General features: G+C 25.3%; 1 long non-coding RNA gene across 1 annotated transcript; it reads right to left on the reverse strand.

The window, feature by feature from the left end:
* Positions 1 to 2,403: 2,403 nt before the first annotated feature.
* LOC129959403 (uncharacterized) lies at positions 2,404 to 10,833 on the reverse strand. The gene is made up of 3 exons (XR_008783421.1): positions 10,130 to 10,833; positions 5,298 to 5,356; positions 2,404 to 2,453 (listed from the first exon to the last, which is right to left on the reverse strand). It is a non-coding gene; the product is annotated as an uncharacterized LOC129959403 (long non-coding RNA).
* Positions 10,834 to 15,844: the final 5,011 nt, after the last annotated feature.

Raw genomic sequence — 15,844 nt, forward strand, 5'->3', positions numbered from 1 at the left:
GGTCCTTTTATGTGTGTCAGATACTGTAAATACTGGTTGCATCTAATAAAACGAACAGCATTTTAACGCTTTAGAAAGGAAATAAGATACATTCAGTAATAAATAAATCTCATTTATAAATGATGTTTTTCACATATATTTTGGATGCAATTTAAAACATGTTTGATTTTCAATTGTTACAGGAGAATCACAAGCAAGAAATATATGATTACAAAGTTATATAAATATATCACAATTATCAAAATTTTAACCAAAAAGATATAGTCCAGCAATAATTTAATTTATGCAGACACTTACATGAGTAGAACATTTAAGAGACAATAAAAACTGACATTAAATATACTGTTTGGAGGAGGAGGAAAATGAAACATTGCAATAGAGAGATGCAAGAAATTAACGATAAAGTATATAATTTTTGCTCTAAACACCAAATTAATTGATTGAACGATATATTTAAATTAAACAGAATTAAATGAGAACAGAGAAGGCATAAATTTAAAACACAGAGCTCAGAAACGTTATTGACAACAAAAAGCTTTAATAAGAGAAAATGAAAATTACAGAAAAGTAACGAAATAACCAAGTTTTCAGTATTCCTAAATTAAAATACTTCCCTGTAAACATAAAGCAAATACAAAAACTGATGCAAGGATGGGAAAATGAATATGCATGTTCAAATGCTAATAAAGAGTAAATTGTAACTGAATTAAATGAAACAAATATATGCTTGCCAGAGAAATGAATATTACTTTACTTAAAAGGAAGGACTAATGTTTATACAATACTGTAGAAAGACTGAATAAATTTGAAAATATGTAGGGATGTCACATATGGAAATTCATTCATTTATTTTTGCTTGATATAGAACATTGAGGAAACTAAATTTTGAAAATTAGATGCAAATCTCAACTTACTCTCATATAAGCAGTCATAAAAACAGAAAATAAATTCAGAATACTTTGCATGATTACTAACATTTCACTCTTGTTTCAAAATTTGCATAAAAGGATATGAACAAATAATGCTATTACCAAGAAAAAAGGTAACACCTTCTTGAAGAGATTTCAAGCAGGGAAAGAAATTCAGAATACAAAATAATGCCAATTTCTTAAAATAAATTAACAAGGAAAAAAAATTATCAAGAATCCTTAAAACAAATTATACCTTTGAAATAATTATAAATTTTCTTTGGTGGGTATGAGAAAACAACCCACAGAAAAAAATGTTTTAATGAGAGGAAGTAGCAAAATTAGTGTAATTACTCCCTCTCCGTTGAGATTTCGGGTGAAGGAAAAATATGACATCAAATAATCTTAATCAAATTGATTAAAAACTAAAAACCAACTTTTCTTTTGCGGGATTTTCTAAATCTCTCAGAGTGAAAAATCTCTTATAAAGAAAGGAAGTCATACATCCAATAACAAGACATAATAGAAAAAGTCATTAAAAATGAATTGGTTCCCATTTAAGGGCTAAGAAACCAAAAGTAAAAGCATTAGAGAAGAAAGTCAATTTAAAATTCATGGAATTATTCCTGAAGTTTAATATTAAATAACAAGTTTTATTTTATTATTTTTTGATTCAATAAGACGTTTTCTCAAGGTATTGAAAAAAAATTAAAGGAAAGAATCTTTTAAGAAAGGAATAAAACAAATCAGATTATTCAAGATATAAATAAAATGCGATCTCAATCATGAAAAAAAAACATACTTTTAAAATCCTTACAATTCACAAATTTATAGGGATATGAATTTAATACAAAATTTAATTTCAACATAGAAAGTATATTATTATAACAAGTCAGATAAAAATGGATTTAAAAAAAGCAGGCATATCTATTCTTACTGTCATTAAAGAAGTAATTATAGTACCAATAAATTCCAGGGGCTTCCCATCATTAATAACTTTTTATATGTTTCAAATTTTCTTAAAATCAAAATTAAAATAACCATAAACAATCTGTTTGCAAAAGATTTCAAGCGAATAATATTACAGAATAAAATATATTGCTAATTAAAAATTTAAATTTGGTTGAAAAAGTTATGAAGATTTCTTTTGTGAAAGATTTTCAAAAATGTGACAGAGTTGAAGTCATATTATCTTTGAAGGAGCAACTTAATTAAATAAAATATACTTTGAATGGATACTATTCCCTGAATAATAAACCCTTGCAGAGAAAAAAAAAGTCACTTGAAGGAAAATATCCTTACTTATACAATAATGTAAAGCAATTTATTACAGAAAATGAAAATGCAAGAAAAAATTGACGGGTAAAAACAGAATATCTAACTTTAAATTATGCAAATCATTTCTCAACATTTATATAGAATATATCTACAAAGTAGCTCAATTTGAATTTTAAAAAATATCAAAACAAAACTGAAATCAACAGACCTTCTTGATGTGAGCAGGTTTTTCTTTTTCATCTCAGTAATAAACAATGCAGACATCACCTATAAAATATTAGCAAAAATGTGTAAATAATCATTACAATATGTCTACATAAAACAGTTACTTCAATAAATAATCATTAAAAAATCAAATCATAAATATGCAAGCATGTGAAATTCATTGCAAAATATATTTTTTGAAAACACTTTTTTTCTCCTACTTTTTTCATTGATTCAGATATCAAAAATCTGATACTTGCTTACAAAGATATAATATGACTGTGATACGTATATTATTGAGCTTTGAGAGTTTGGTAAAGCCATTTGTTTTTTAAATATTCAGTAGTGAAAAAAAAAAGAAATCAGAGAGGTTACAATGATTATAAAATTCACATGGCAACAGTTTACATATCAAAATTTTAAAAAGTATATTTAAGTGCTCGGTTAGGAGTTTATAGAAATTTGTGTATGTCAGTTATTAATGGCTCTAAACATTATGTACAGTATTTAATGGTCCTTTTATGTGTGTCAGATACTGTAAATACTGGTTGCATCTAATAAAACGAACAGCATTTTAACGCTTTAGAAAGGAAATAAGATACATTCAGTAATAAATAAATCTCATTTATAAATGATGTTTTTCACATATATTTTGGATGCAATTTAAAACATGTTTGATTTTCAATTGTTACAGGAGAATCACAAGCAAGAAATATATGATTACAAAGTTATATAAATAAATCACAATTATCAAAATTTTAACCAAAAAGATATAGTCCAGCAATAATTTAATTTATGCAGACACTTACATGAGTAGAACATTTAAGAGATAATAAAAACTGACATTAAATATACTGTTTGGAGGAGGAGGAAAATGAAACATTGTAATAGAGAGATGCAAGAAATTAACGATAAAGTATCTAATTTTTGCTCTAAACACCAAATTAATTGATTGAACGATATATTTAAATTAAACAGAATTAAATGAGAACAGAGAAGGCATGAATTTAAAACACAGAGCTCAGAAACGTTATTGACAACAATAAGCTATTAATAAGAGAAAAGGAAAATTACAGAAAAGTAACGAAATAACCAAGTTTTCAGTATTCCTAAATTAAAATACTTCCCTGTAAACATAAAGCAAATACAAACACTGATTCAAGGATGGGAAAAAGAATATGCATGTTCAAATGCTAATAAAGAGTAAATTGTCCCTAAGTTAAATGAAACAAATATATGCTTGACGGAGAAATGAAAATTACTTTACTTAAAAGGAAGAAGGACTAATGTTTATACAATACTGTAGAAAGACAATTAATTTGAAAATATGTAGAGATGTCACATATGGAAATTCATTCATTTATTTTTGCTTGATATAGAACATTGAGGAAACTAAATTTTGAAAATTAGATGCAAATCTCAACTTACTGTCATATAAGCAGTCATAAAAACAGAAAATAAATTCAGAATACTTTGCATGATTACTAACATTTCACTCTTGTTTCAAAATTTGCATAAAAGGATATGAACAAATAATGCTATTACCAAGAAAAAAGGTAACACCTTCTTGAAGAGATTTCAAGCATGGAAAGAAATTCAGAATACAAAATAATGCCAATATCTTAAAATAAATTAACAAGGAAAAAAAATTATCAAGAATCCTTAAAACAAATTATACCTTTGAAATAATTATAAATTTTCTTTGGTGGGTATGAGAAAACAAAAAACAGAAAAAAATGTTTTAATGAGAGGAAGTAGCAAAATTAGTGTAATTACTCTCTCTCCGTTGAGATTTCGGGTGAAGGAAAAATATGACATCAAATAATCTTAATCAAATTGATTCAAAACTAAAAACCAACTTTTCTTTTGCAGGATTTTCTAAATCTCTCAGAGTGAAAAATCTCTTATAAAGAAAGGAAGTCATACATCCAATAACAAGACATAACAGAAAAAGTCATTAAAAATGAATTGGTCCCCATTTAAGGGCTAAGAAACCAAAAGTAAAAGCATTAGAGAAGAAAGTCAATTTAAAATTCATGGAATTATTCCTGAAGTTTAATATTAAATAACAAGTTTTATTTTATTATTTTTTGATTCAATAAGACGTTTTCTCAAGGTATTGAAAAAAAATTAAAGGAAAGAATCTTTTAAGAAAGGAATAAAACAAATCAGATTATTCAAGATATAATTAAATGAGATGGTAATCAAGAAAAAATCATGCTTTTAAAATCCCTACAATTCACAAATTTTTAGGAAGATATGAAGTTAATACAAAATTTAATTTCAACATAGAAAGAAAATTATTATAACAAGTCAGATAAAAATGGATTTAAAAAAAGCAGGCATATCTATTCTTACTGTCATTAAAGAAGTAATTATAGTACCAATAAATTCCAGGGGCTTCCCATCATTAATAACTTTTTATATGTTTCAAATTTTCTTAAAATCAAAATTAAAATAACCATAAACAATCTGTTTGCAAAAGATTTCAAGCGAATACTATTACAGAATAAAATATATTGCTACTTAAAAATTTAAATTTGGTTGAAAAAGTTATGAAGATTTCTTTTATGAAAGATTTTCAAAAATGTGACAGAGTTGAAGTCATATTATCTTTGAAGGAGCAACTTAATTAAATAAAATATACTTTGAATGGATACTATTCCCTGAATAATAAACCCTTGCAGAGAAAAAAAAAGTCACTTGAAGGAAAATATCCTTACTTATACAATAATGTAAAGCAATTTATTACAGAAAATGAAAATGCAAGAAAAAATTGACGGGTAAAAACAGAATATCTAACTTTAAATTACGCAAATCATTTCTCAACATTTATATAGAATATATCTACAAAGTAGCTCGATTTGAATTTTAAAATATATCAAAACAAAACTGAAATCAACAGACCTTCTTGATGTGAGCAGGTTTTTCTTTTTCATCTCAGTAATAAACAATGCAGACATCACCTATAAAATATTAGCAAAAATGTGTAAATAATCATTACAATATGTCTACATAAAACAGTTACTTCAATAAATAATCATTAAAAAATCAAATCATAAATATGCAAGCATGTGAAATTCATTGCAAAATATATTTTTTGAAAACACTTTTTTTCTCCTACTTTTTTCATTGATTCAGATATCAAAAATCTGATACTTGCTTACAAAGATATAATATGACTGTGATACGTATATTATTGAGCTTTGAGAGTTTGGTAAAGCCATTTGTTTTTTAAATATTCAGTAGTGAAAAAAAAAAGAAATCACAGAGGTTACAATGATTATAAAATTCACATGGCAACAGTTTACATATCAAAATTTTAAAAAGTATATTTAAGTGCTCGGTTAGGAGTTTATAGAAATTTGTGTATGTCAGTTATTAATGGCTCTAAACATTATGTACAGTATTTAATGGTCCTTTTATGTGTGTCAGATACTGTAAATACTGGTTGCATCTAATAAAACGAACAGCATTTTAACGCTTTAGAAAGGAAATAAGATACATTCAGTAATAAATAAATCTCATTTATAAATGATGTTTTTCACATATATTTTGGATGCAATTTAAAACATGTTTGATTTTCAATTGTTACAGGAGAATCACAAGCAAGAAATATATGATTACAAAGTTATATAAATATATCACAATTATCAAAATTTTAACCAAAAAGATATAGTCCAGCAATAATTTAATTTATGCAGACACTTACATGAGTAGAACATTTAAGAGATAATAAAAACTGACATTAAATATACTGTTTGAAGGAGGAGGAAAATGAAACATTGTAATAGAGAGATGCAAGAAATTAACGATAAAGTATCTAATTTTTGCTCTAAACACCAAATTAATTGATTGAACGATATATTTAAATTAAACAGAATTAAATGAGAACAGAGAAGGCATGAATTTAAAACATAGAGCTCAGAAACGTTATTGACAACAATAAGCTATTAATAAGAGAAAAGGAAAATTACAGAAAAGTAACGAAATAACCAAGTTTTCAGTATTCCTAAATTAAAATACTTCCCTGTAAACATAAAGCAAATACAAACACTGATTCAAGGATGGGAAAAAGAATATGCATGTTCAAATGCTAATAAAGAGTAAATTGTCCCTAAGTTAAATGAAACAAATATATGCTTGACGGAGAAATGAAAATTACTTTACTTAAAAGGAAGGACTAATGTTTATACAATACTGTAGAAAGACTGAATAAATTTGAAAATATGTAGGGATGTCACATATGGAAATTCATTCATTTATTTTTGCTTGATATAGAACATTGAGGAAACTAAATTTTGAAAATTAGATGCAAATCTCAACTTACTGTCATATAATCAGTCATAAAAACAGAAAATAAATTCAGAATACTTTGCATGATTACTAACATTTCACTCTTGTTTCAAAATTTGCATAAAAGGATATGAACAAATAATGCTATTACCAAGAAAAAAGGTAACACCTTCTTGAAGAGATTTCAAGCAGGGAAAGAAATTCAGAATACAAAATAATGCCAATATCTTAAAATAAATTAACAAGGAAAAAAAATTATCAAGAATCCTTAAAACAAATTATACCTTTGAAATAATTATAAATTTTCTTTGGTGGGTATGAGAAAACAACCAACAGAAAAAAATGTTTTAATGAGAGGAAGTAGCAAAATTAGTGTAATTACTCCCTCTCCGTTGAGATTTCGGGTGAAGGAAAAATATGACATCAAATAATCTTAATCAAATTGATTCAAAACTAAAAACCAACTTTTCTTTTGCAGGATTTTCTAAATATCTCAGAGTGAAAAATCTCTTATAAAGAAAGGAAGTCATACATCCAATAACAAGACATAACAGAAAAAGTCATTAAAAATGAATTTGTCCCCATTTAAGGGCTAAGAAACCAAAAGTAAAAGCATTAGAGAAGAAAGTCAATTTAAAATTTATGGAATTATTCCTGAAGTTTAATATTAAATAACAAGTTTTATTTTATTATTTTTTGATTCAATAAGACGTTTTCTCAAGGTATAGAAAAAAATTAAAGGAAAGAATCTTTTAAGAAAAGAATAAAACAAATCAGATTATTCAAGATATAAATAAAATGCGATCTCAATCATGAAAAAAAAACATACTTTTAAAATCCTTACAATTCACAAATTTATAGGGATATGAATTTAATACAAAATTTAATTTCAACATAGAAAGTATATTATTATAACAAGTCAGATAAAAATGGATTTAAAAAAAGCAGGCATATCTATTCTTACTGTCATTAAAGAAGTAATTATAGTACCAATAAATTCCAGGGGCTTCCCATCATTAATAACTTTTTATATGTTTCAAATTTTCTTCAAATCAAAATTAAAATAACCATAAACACTCTGTTTGCAAAAGATTTCAAGCGAATAATATTATAGAATAAAATATATTGCTAATTAAAAATTTAAATTTGGTTGAAAAAGTTATGAAGATTTCTTTTGTGAAAGATTTTCCCAAATGTGAGAGAGTTGAAGTCATATTATCTTTGAAGGAGCAACTTAATTAAATAAAATATACTTTGAATGGATACTATTCACTGAATAATAAACCCTTGCAGAAAAAAAAAGTTACTTGAAGGAAAATATCCTCACTTATACAATAATGTAAAGCAATATATTAAATGCAAGAAAAAATTGACGGGTAAAAACAGAATATCTAACTTTAAATTATGCAAATCATTTCTCAACATTTATATAGAATATATCTACAAACAAGCTCAATTTGAATTTTAAAAAATATCAAAACAAAACTGAAATCAACAGACCTTCTTGATGTCAGCAGGTTTTTCTTTTTCATCTCAGTAATACACAATGCCGACAGCACCTATAAAATATTAGCAAAAATGTGTAAATAATCATTACAATATGTCTACATAAAACAGTTACTTCAATAAATAATCATTAAAAAATCAAATCATAAATATGCAAGCATGTGAAAATCATTGCAAAATATATTTTTTGAAAACACTTTTTTTCCTACTTTTTTCATTGATTCAGATATCAAAAATCTGATGCTTGCTTACAAAGATATAATATGACTGTGATACGTATATTATTGAGCTGTGAGAGTTTGGTAAGCCATTTGTTTTTTTAAATATTCAGTAGTGAAAGAAAAAAAAAATCAGAGAGGATATAATGATTATAATATGCCACATGGCAACAGTTTACATATCAAAATTTTAAAAAGTATATTTAAGTGCTCGGTTTGGAGTTTATAGAATTTTGTCTGTGTCAGTTATTAATGGCCCTAAACATTATGTACAGTATTTAATGGTCCTTTTATGTGTGTCAAATTCTGTAAATACTGGTTGCATCTAATAAAACGATCAGCATTTTAACGCTTTAGAAAGGAAATAAGAAACATTCAGTAATAAATAAATCTCATATATAAATGATGTTTTAACATATATTTTGGATGCAATTTAAAACATGTTTCATTTCCAAATGTTTCAGGAGAATCACAAGCAAGAAATATATGATTACAAAGTTATATAAATATATCACAATTATCAAAATTTTAACCAAAAATATATAGTCCAGCAACCTTAGAAATAATTTAATTTATGCAGACACTTACATGAGTAGAACACTTAAGAGATAATAAAAACTGACAATAAATATTCTGTTTGGAGGACGAGGAAAATGAAACAGTGTATTAGAGAGATGCAGGAAATTAACGATAAAATAACTAATTTTTGCTTTTACCACCATATTAAACGATATATTTAAATTAAACAGAATTAAATGAGAACAGAGAAGGCAAGAATTTAAAACACAGATGAGAAACGTTATTGACAACAATAAGTTTAATAAGAGAAGTAGAAGTAGTTATTATCAAAATTACAGAAAAGTAACGAAATAACCAAGTTTTCAGTATTCCTAAATTAAAATACTTCCCTGTAAACATAAAGCAAATACAAAAACTGATTCAAGGATGGGAAAATGAATATGCATGTTCAAATGCTAATAAAGAGTAAATTGTCCCTAAATTAAATGAAACAAATATATGCTTGCCAGAGAAATGAAAATTACTTTACTTCAAAGGAAGAAGGACTAATGTTTATACAATACTGTAGAAAGACTGAATAAATTTGAAAATATGTAGGGATGTCACATATGGAAATTCATTCATTTATTTTTGCTTGATATAGAACATTGAGGAAACTAAATTTTGAAAATCAGATGCAAATCTCAACTTACTGTCATATAAGCAGTCATTAAAAGAGAAAATAAATTCAGAATACTTTGCATGATTACTAACATTTCACTCTTGTTTCAAAATTTGCATAAAAGGATAAAAACAAATAATGCTATTACCAAGAAAAAAGTTAACACCTTCTAGAAGAGATTTCAAGCAGGGAAAGAAATTCAGAATACAATATAATTCCAATTTCTTAAAATAAATTAACAAGGGAAAAAAATTATCAAGTATCCTTGACAAAAATATTATATATTTGAAAAATATTATATATTATATTTGAAATTATTATTATAAATTTTCTTTGATGGGTATGAGAAAACAACTCGCAGAAAAATATATTTTTAAAAAAAAAGGAAGTAGCAATTACTCCCTCAAAGACAAAATTCATTCAAAGACAAAATAAAAAATACTATATTGGCATAAATACATATTTTGGCATTTCTTTTTTCATCGTCGTTTATAATTCTGTATTCTCATATAAGGTCACCTTTCTGTGATATTAATTACCTCTTTCTTTTGTGATGAAGCCATTCATTCTAAAAAGTCAAAAGTTCTTTTACTTTTTGAAAATTTTCGTATCATAAGGAGAACACTTTTGAGACTCGTTAACCGGAGGACGCTTGAACCCCCCATTTGCAGTTTAAAGGGGGAGAGCAGTGGGGGGAAGCAGCACTGGAGGACGGATTTCATTCCGGTAGTGATGGAAATGGGGGAATCGATGTATGGTTGCTTACGAAAAAGCTTTTTTCGCCAAAATTTGAAAATTTATTTACCCGCCAAGAATGAAGCGCATTTTTGGAATGTATAGGGTGGAGTGTGGACGAATGTCGGTTGGATCTATGATGAAGGCAGACCTTATTTATGCACTATCTTTTTTAATAAAAGAATAATACCGTGTTAAAATATATTTATTTTTGCTCATAATTGAGTTTTATGAATCTAATTTTTGACTAGAAATTAATGTTGACTGTGGCTGGGAACTTGGGAAAGCTGAATTTTCTACAGGCGCCTTCTATTTATAATTAATTAAATGGCAAGAAACTAATATGTTAACTCATAATTAAATTCTATCTTCTATTGGTTTGTTAAATGGAATGAACTTACAAGTTTCATTTAAATTCTTAATGGAAGCTAAAAATGATGCTTTATTCGGAATACAAATTCGATGTAGTTTTAATTTTATTTCTTGCAATTTGGCTGTATTCATTGGAAAGTATTTTAGTTTTTTTAGACTATTAATTTTAATGCCCATATTTTGTTTGTTTGCTGTTGTACAAAGCTAAATGCTTTTTTAAAAATTAGCTAAAAATTTTTTTAAATGCTGTTAAAAAATTATATATATATTTTTACCTAATTAAGTAATAAATTAGTGTTATAGAACATTTAAAACATTTTTTATAACTGCAGGCATGCTTTGATTTTGTTATTTGCTATTATTTATAGTAACAATAAAGCATTTATATTTTGTGGTCTAAAAATTGCAATAATAAAAATCTGTAATCTCTTTCTTGCAGTTTTGTCCATTCTTTTTTTTCTTTTTTTTTTAATGTTGATAATGTGCATGATGAACTCTTTAAAATTTGTTTTCAAATTGAATAATTCATATTTGTAAAAATATGCATTGTAAAGATATATATATATATATAATTTTAGCTAACTTTTTGATAAAATATCGCTTATTCTCTGTTAAGAAAGTATGATAACCAAAAATCCTCAAAGGAATCATCAAAATATTCAATATTTTCTATTTAATAAAAACTAATTTTTGTTTTGTTAAAATAAGATTTATATTGAATTAAAAAATTATATGCATAAGCTGATTAATATTACATGATTTTAAAAAGTACTTTTTCAATACATATATTTCTTATTCTAATTTATTAATTTTTTTTCATAAATGCTTAATACATTTATTTATGCATACAGCAATTTAATTCTTCTTTTAATGCTAAAAATCAGAATTTTGATTGAAAGTAGCCAAACTAAATTTGAAAAGGTAATAGAATCAATTATTTCTAATTATACGATTTGTGTAATAATATTTTAAAAGAAAATTTGTATTAAAAATTCTAATATCGTGGATAAATTTGTTCTAAATGTTGAATTTTCTACTTTTATAATAATGCACAGAAGTTAAAACTTTTAAAGAAAATTTGGAATGTAATTTTTAATTTCAAAAAATAAAAATTATTTTTTAATTTAATATAAAAATATAAGTGTATTCTAAATTAATCAATAGAATTTTAAATTAAATTGTAAAATATCATTTGTTAATTTTTCCATAATATTTGTCATATTTTATTCAACAATTACATTTTCTCAAGAAATTTTTCTTTTTCTTAGTTTTTTGAAGCTTAATTTCTTCTCATTTTGATTTTCAATAATAATTCATGAAATAAAAATGATTTGCTTCACAAGCATTCATTATTGTAATATACAAATGTATATTTGTTAACCAAACCATTAACAAAATAAACATTTACTCCACCTTAAAAAATGCTATACTAATATTGTTTTAACTGATTCAAATGAGTGGATAAATACCAAGTGATGAATAGTTCTGAGATATTGTGTAAAAAAATTATAAAGGATGATGAAAATCCTTAAAACTTATATAGTTTATATACCTACTTTATCTTTTAGAATTAAGGTTTTGACTAAATTATTAAAAAAGACAATTTCTATGAGGATATAGAAGAAAAAAAATGTTTTAGGAAAATAAAATGGGAAAATAATTTTTTTTTGTTTTAAAATAATGAATAATTACAATGGAATAATGAATTTTAACACTGTTTATGTTAAATTGAAAAAAATTATTTACAATTTAGAATCAATAATAAAAATAATCATAATCTCTGAATCAAATTATCTGCAAATTCATTTGTTCAATAGGAATTTAATAACTTGGAGAATATGACTTTAGTCACTTGGAGACTTTAAATCAACTTCCATTGTCCCCATTACAAAAACGTAAAGAAAGGCTAATTTCCAAAAATAATTTAGTATTGATTCAATTCACCGTCAGTAAGAATTTTAAACTACTGACACAAGTAGGTTAAAACTGTCTGAGTGGTTTAACTTACATATATCAATTTGATGAATAAAAGAAAATAGATGGCAATCAACTGAAGACAAATTTTATTGATTACAGAAAAAAGGATGGACAGAGAATGAATAATAGCAGAAGGATCGCAAAATATGTTTTGATGAAGGAGTTTGTATGAAACAAGTATTTTAAAAATCAAAGTAGTTTTGTACATTTTAAATGCAACTGAAAGAACTTCCTGGGCCATTGTATTCACAAAAGAAGAAAAAAGAAATCTTTTAGCATATGAAAGAGCAGTTGAACTTGGATATGTATCATATAATTGGAAACTTCTAAAGAGATAAAGAGAACTTGACAGGAAAAAAAAAAAACTTAATGAACAAAAAGAAAGCACAATCATTTACAATTGGAATATATGATATAATATATTCTCAAGATATTGTATCAAAGCTGATAATCTATGCAACTCCTCTCAAAATTCAAATTCTACCTCTAAAACATGATTCTTATTAATGCTTAAACCACAGCCTGAAAATTGGAAGGAAAAAAACTGTAAACAGTATCTTTCACTTTTGTTTCCAATATCATTTTAAATAAAAAAAAAATCTTTCTTTTTTATTTAGTTAAAATTACTTTTTAAAAAATCGTCTACCTCATTATTATTCATTGTAACTAAAAATAATTTAAATTAAGTATGTTAAATGTATGATGTGTTATTCTTTGTTTTTTTATTAATTTTTAAAAAATTTTATGAAATAAAAAAAATTATATGCTTTCCTCCCTTTCTCTCTTTTATCTTTATGCTTTTTCTGCCTCTTTATAACATTAGCATATAAGATCATAAAGTTTTTTTTATATGAATACAATTAATTGAAAAATAAATAACCATTGTGGATATTTATCCTTAAAATTAGATACCTGAATGCCATCACTAATCAACTTGCACTAAAAGAAAATTTTACTTTTGAAGAAAAATAATTATTTTGCGAATAAAAGAAACCTTGGTTAATGCTTCAGAAGAAAATTTCCAAATGTATTTTTTGAAGTTTTAAAAACTAAATCTGAATGATAAAATGGTTTTTTAACAAAATTTCGAATATGGCTGTTAATTTACCTAAGCATTTTTATTGAACAAATAAAATATCTTGAAGGGTACAAGAAATTGTGTTGTCTCAAGATGTCATAAGGAATTGTTTACCTCGTTTGTAGATTTTTCAGCTACTACTGCAAACGTAATATTCCATTTTTTTTTCAAAGATTATTTTTATCAAATAATAGTATTGCTGTCATCCTTTTTTTCTTTTGTAATCACTATATTGCATACAAACAAACGCGTAATGTTGAGTGACAGAAAAAACAAGTTTAAATTAATGACAAAAGAATAAATTCATCTTTACTTGATTAGTTAAATTTTGACAGTCTTGGGAATGAAATGAATTTTATTACAATAATAAAAATTATTGTAGAAATACATTCTAAAATATTTTTTTAGTTTATTTATATTAAAAAGACAATTGTATGATAATGAAATTGATATCAATAAAAGGATTTTGATATTAAGTTTGGAAAATGGTGTTAGTATCATTTTTGTACAATAATATATTTGGGAATTATAAGAGGAAAACATCAACATTTTGTTTAGTTAAAATTATAACTGGAAATTTTGATGCATTGCATCAAAGCACACGCTTTCATCTTTTAAAGCATGTTTGATAGATTTTCAGTTTCTGGAGTCGGTAGTCTGTCTTATAACTCATGTTAAAGTATAGATAAATATATGAACAACTATATATTTCTTCAGTAAGATTCAAATTACAATTGCATATCTGTATATTGACCTAATGTTATTCTTTGATTTGATATCCACCGGAATGCAGCATCTTGTAAAATTTTTATTCATCTACTATTCTATTTAAAAGTGAAGGGTTTTTTTTATCAATTAGTTTTAATAAACATTATTTTGATATTTTTCTCTTTTTTTCTTTAGCATTTTAATCATCAAAATAAAATTGCTTAAATGTAGTTTCTCAAAGAAAGCTTATTTGCAGAAAAGTATTTCTTAGATAGCGCAGTAACCGATGCTTTTATGAGTATAAAGAAAGAAAAATAGATACTTATGACAGTTCTGTAATTGATTTTTCCACTTCCATCTACTTATCTATCTCTGCTGCTTTTGAAAAGCTACCCCAATTTGCTTACGGCAACAAAACCACCGGGTGGTGGTAAGCAGATGCGCTCTTGTCTAGTATCATATGTGCTAAAGTTGTAGGATTAACGGAATTTAATTACCTTTTAGAGAAAACTTGGTAAACAGTTAGAAAAGTTGTAGGGAATGCATATTTCTCATTCTTATAATGTGAGTGATTGATGGATAACGATTCTTTTTTATAGGATAATCAACATTTTTCCCACGCGAATCTTGATAATTACACTTTAACCCATGCCTGGAGATGGGAAAATTCAGTGAACTCACGATCTGATTTCCTTCAAACAAATGCCTTCATTTTATAAAGGCAAATGAATAAATTTTTATTGAATTAAAAAAAAGACAAATTAAGGAATATTTAAACAGACAGTTATTTGTTTACACAAATGATATAACAAAGTAATCGACATTCGCATTGATCTGTGAATATCCATTTTGAACGGATGATTTTTAAGTAAAGTTGATTAAACTGAATCTATTTTTCCCTTGTAGCATATAAATATTACAAACACTTGATAAAGAATATTGGAATTATTATTACGATTTATTTCTTATTTAATACTTTTTTATCGATGTATTTTAGTCAGTTTTTGAGTTCGCTGTTTTGAGCTGCATTTTAATATAGTTAATGTTTTGATAGCAATAATGGACAAAACCATTTTTTATACAACCATGTCGAATGAGTTTTATTTCAATATATAGTATGTATAAATATATATATATAGAGAGAGAGAGATTAATTAAAATTATAGTTGTAAATTTTGATAAATTGCCTAAAAGTACCCATTTTTATCCTCTAAATCACGTTTGCTAGATGTTAAGCTTTGGGGCGGCAGTCTGTCTTGTAACTCATGTTAACATATAGATAAACACATTAATAATTATATTATTCTTCAGTAAGACTGAAATTACGAATGGGTATCAGTATCTTACTCTAACGTTATTCTGTTGATTTAATATTCATTAAAAA

This window comes from Argiope bruennichi, chromosome X1, assembly GCF_947563725.1.
Source record: "Argiope bruennichi chromosome X1, qqArgBrue1.1, whole genome shotgun sequence".
NCBI lineage: Eukaryota > Metazoa > Arthropoda > Arachnida > Araneae > Araneidae > Argiope > Argiope bruennichi.